The following is a 4,671-nucleotide window of genomic DNA, read 5'->3' as shown; positions in this document are numbered from 1 at the left end:
CAAAACTTACCCTCTGCGGGCCTCGGGCCTGTTCCCAGGGCGACTGGGATGGGGCGGTGGGTGGGTGGGAGGGGGGTCGGCCTAGGGCTGCAGGACCCCAGCTCCCTCTGGCCCCAGGCGCCCCTCCCCATGGAGCTGCTGGGGAGGCAGGGAGGCGGGGGGCCGCGCGGAAAAGCCACACTCCTTCCGGGGGTGGGCGGGGGGATATTCCCAATCAGAGCCTCATTCACAAATCCACGCTGGGGCTGGTCGCAGCCGCACGCGCGCGCACACACACGCGCGCGCGGCCTGCGACGGCCTCCTGGGGCTGTGGGTGGCCCCTCGGCGGGGATGACCCGGCGTGTCTCAGATTAGCGCGTCCGCACCCCTCCCGCCCTGCCCGGCGCTCCCCGCAGCCCGCGCTCCCCAGCTGAGCCGCGGCACCCTCTTCGACGCCCCCCAGGAGGGCCCTGCGGGGCCATGGGAGCCACCTCCCCGGACCCACAACCCCGGCGGCCGGCCCGGCCCGCGCTGCGCTCTGAGTGAGGCGCCCCGGCGGCCGCGCCCCCGGCCGAGCATGGAGGTGCCCGGGCCCCCCGTGTCCAGCAAGCCGGGAGAGACCTCGGTCAAATGGCAGCTCTGCTACGACGTAACGGCCAAGATGTGGTGGATGGTGAGTGGGGCGGCCGGCGGCCGGCGGGCGGGGGTGGCCAGGGGCCGGGGGCGCGCTCCGGCCTCTCGGACTTGGGGACCCCTGGGCACCGGGGCCGGGGGGGGGGGCAGGCGGAGCTGTGGCCGTGCCATCCTTCCCCGGGCGTTTGCAAAATGGGGAGAGGTGGTCACAAGGGGGAAACCGAGGCCAGACGACGGAGAGCACAGCACACCCGAGTCTTCCACCTGGAATCGGGTTTGAGGCTGCCCGGAAGGCGCCTGTGTCGTGGCCCCGGAGGGCACCGCGGGCGGCGTCCTCCTGGCAGGTCTGCAGGGACTTAGCCAGGCCGGAGACCTTGCAATGGCCTGGCTGCGACTCCTGTCACCCCCGGGGGCCTGTGGCAGGCAGTTCTGAGTGCAGGGAGGGCTGGGGGCCTGGGGGGCGAGGGACCCCCCTCAGATGAGCTGGCCAGGGCTCTGCCCGTTTCTGTTGCCCCCTGACCCCAGGGAGGGAGTAGATGCCCTACAGCATCCACCCTTAAGACTGAGCACGCTTCCAGAAGCTTCCAGGGAGTGTGACCAAGGTCCCTGAGGCAGGATCCAGCAGATGGGGCAGGGTGGGCGGCGGAGGCTCTTAGAGCCAGCATGAGGCCACTGGAGGCCAACACTCCATTGTCTGTTCCACTGTGACCCGTCCCTGTGTCCCTCCAGGGCTGGCCCATCACCCACAGCCAGACTCTGAATGCTTTTCTCAACAGTTCGAGATCACCCAGACCCGGGTTTGGACCTGGGCATGCTTTGTGACCTTGGGTCAGTGGCTGACCCTCTCTGGCCCTCAGGTTCTCCCACTGGGGAAACAGTTTGGGGCCTGCATGTCTCGGGCTCCTCCGCCAGAGCTCTGCTGGTCCCTGAGGAGGTCGGGCTGGGGGGTGGGGGATGGCACCTCAGGACCTGCCGCAACCCCTGGTACCTGCCGTGTCTCAGGGTCATCTGACTTGGGTGGCTTGGGGGCAGTGGGAGCTGTTTCCTCAATGTCAGAGTGTCGCCATCTTGGGATCCATGAGCACAGATTTTCCCCACATTTCTGGGGAGGGTCATACGTTGGTTTCATGTTTCATTCCTCATTCAGCCAACGTTTACTGAACACCTACTGTGTCGCCAGCCTTGTTAGCCTGCTGGGGACACGGCAGTGACTCAGACAAAGATCCCTGTCCTCTTGAGGCTGATGTTCCAGTGGGGGAGACAGAAAATAAAAATACCAGTGCACAAAGTAAGACAACCATGAATGTGGAGAGGGTTATAAGGATCTGGAGGCTTTGAATAAGACTGGGCAATCTAGGAGGGCTTCACAGAGGAGGTGACATCTAATCTGAGACCTGATGAGATCTGAATGAGACAGAATTCATTAGAAGAGAAGGGGGAGCAGTGTTCCAGGTAGCAGGAACAGCCTGCGCAAAGGCCCTGGGGCAGCACTGGGCCTGGCCTGTTGGAGGAACAGCGAGGAGGCCCATGTAGCTGGAGCAGTGTGAACGAGGGGGAGAGAAGGCGGAAGGGGGGCAGGTTGTGCAGGGCCTTGGGGGTCACGGGGAGGACTTGGGCTTCCACCCCAGAGAGCTGGGTGCCCTGGAGGGCTGTGGGCAGAAGAGGCCTGATTTACATTTTTTAAAGCTCCCTTGGGCTTCTGCGGGGAGAAGGGATCGTCCGGGGCTGACGTGGCAGCTGGAGACCAGGGGGAGCCAAGGGCGGCATCCAGGCCAGTGATGATGGGGGCCTGGGGGTGGGAGCAAGACTGGCGGGAACTTGACAATTAACTTGAAAACTCAGATCATGGAGTGACTTGCTCAAAGTCCCACAGCAAGTGGAGGGCAGAGCTGGGAGGGGGCGAAGAGGCGTGTGGCTAGAGGTCAGAGGGAAGGGTAGCGAGTCCCCATCGCCCATCTCCAGGGTCTGGGGAAAGTCACGCAGAACTGACAGTATGAGACACATTTCTGTGCAAACTTGAGGTCTTATCAATAGAGGTAGGAGCCCCGATGCAGGGGAGGTTGGGAGCCAGTAATGAGCCAGGGCAGGTATCAAACTGGGGCATGTCCTGAAGAGGAAGAGGCTGGGCTCATTGGCCTGAAGGGAAAGACTGAGAGATCGGGGCTCCGGGCCCAAACACAAGACAACTGGGCAAATTCCATCAAATTCGTCATGCTCTCCTCGACCTTCCTCTGGGCTCAGCCCCAAGTGGGGTTGTCTGGGACCCCCTAAATGAGGTCAACCCCAGCCCCACCCATGAACAGCCCCCAAACACAAGAGCTGGGACAGCCAGACCCCAGACAGGTCTGAGATCTGCAATCCAGGCCGCCCTTGGGCACAGGAAGCCCGGGAGGGCCGGCGGGGGAGGTCTGCACGTCCCTGGAGGGAAGAGCTTGGCGTCTGCAGGCCTCCGCTCCGCTTCGGTAAAGACTTTCTCCTACCCAGATGAAAGGTACTGAGGCATCCAAGACAGGAGGCAACCAAGCTCCAGCTCGTGGGAATTCCATCCTCTGAAGCAGAATGGACCCGACGGTTCTGAAGAGGTCCCTTTATGCTCAGAATGTCAAAGACCCCAACGTGGCTGAGGGGCGCCAGGCAGCGTTCAAAATGTGGGACCAGAGGGTAGAGGGATTCCAGCCTCGGCCCCCAAGTCCCAGGGAGCCTCAACGTCTCCGTCGCCCGGGCTCCAGAGATGCTCGGGGGCCCCAGGAAATGTTTTCATTTTAACTTCTTGTGCAATCAGAGGAGAACAGTAACTACGATAACGATGACTGTCTAGTCAGGGATCTAGCCGACGTCTGTCGCAGTCATTTTCATTGCTGAATTTTCGTGGAGGAGTCAGAAGTGTGTCGGGCCCTCCAAAGTCCTTGCGCAGCCGAGTTCATTGCATCTCTGTTCATTTGGTCCAAGAGCAACGCTTGCCACCTCCCTGACTCCATGTCCTCCTCTGCAAAGTGGGGCGGGCCGTGCAGAACAGAGCCTCCTCCCGACAGAGTTCTGCAGGAAGTCCGGTCAGCTGATAGCCGGGGAGGTGTCTTGCAGACTGTGAAGGGCTGTGCCCAGGGCCGGAACCCGGTGATACGCACACAGCCACAATAGGAGAGAGTGAGGTCAGATTCCAAGAAGACGTCTGTGGCCCTGCTGCCTATCCAGGGAGCTCACGCTCCGGCCGCGGTGCGCCAGGACCCCCAGCCCTGCCCTTCCTGGGCTCTCAGTCCAGCACAGGAAACAGTTAGAGAGAAAAGGAATAAACCCATGAGATTATTTCAGATTGGGAGAAGGGCTGTAGGACTTTGGAAGAGGGTAATAGAAGCCGGGTGGGCATGGCAGGCCTCTCTGAGGAGGTGACATTGCAGTCTGAGTGATCTCAATGGACCAAAGGTCTGGGGGCAGAGATCACAGCACGTGCAAAGGCCCTGGGGCAGGACTGATTCCAGTGTGTTGGGGGGGATGGCAAGGAGGCCCATGTGGCTGGAGCAGAGTGAAAAGGGGAGGGCAAGGAGGGGTCAGGGTAGGTCATGCAGGCCTTGTGGGCCTGGCGGGGTGGGGGGTTGGGCTTTATTCAAAGGGCACTAGGGAGCCCTGGGAGGGCTCTAAGCAGGGGAGGGCCTCCCCCACATGCCCATCTGTGAGTGCTGCCTGCCACCTCCCCCGCGTGCGCCCGGCGCTGGGGTGGGGGGCCGGGGGGTGCACAGTCTCCCCAGTCCCCAGCCTGCGCCCGCCCGGCCGCCGCCCACTCTGCCCACATCTGAGGCTCCGAGGAGCCGGACAGTCTGCTGCAAACCACGGAATGTTTCCCGGAGCGCCCGGGCCGGGAATGTCGGCGGCGGGGCGGGAAAGGGCGGGAGCCCCGGAGAGGAGAGTCGGGGAGACACAGGAGGCAGGACCAGGGTGGGGGGCGGACCCCGGCATCGCTGGGCGCCGATGGCGAACTACCGTCCATGATTGGATACCGCGATGCCCCTCGCTTTATAGATGGGGAAACTGAGGCACAGAGCCGTGAAGGGACTCGTCCGCAGA

The sequence above is a fragment of the Ursus americanus genome, chromosome 14, assembly GCF_024610735.1.
Source record: "Ursus americanus isolate L20-20 chromosome 14, mUrsAme1.1.p, whole genome shotgun sequence".
NCBI classification, from domain to species: Eukaryota; Metazoa; Chordata; class Mammalia; order Carnivora; family Ursidae; genus Ursus; species Ursus americanus.
Note: the sequence above shows the minus strand (reverse complement) of the source record.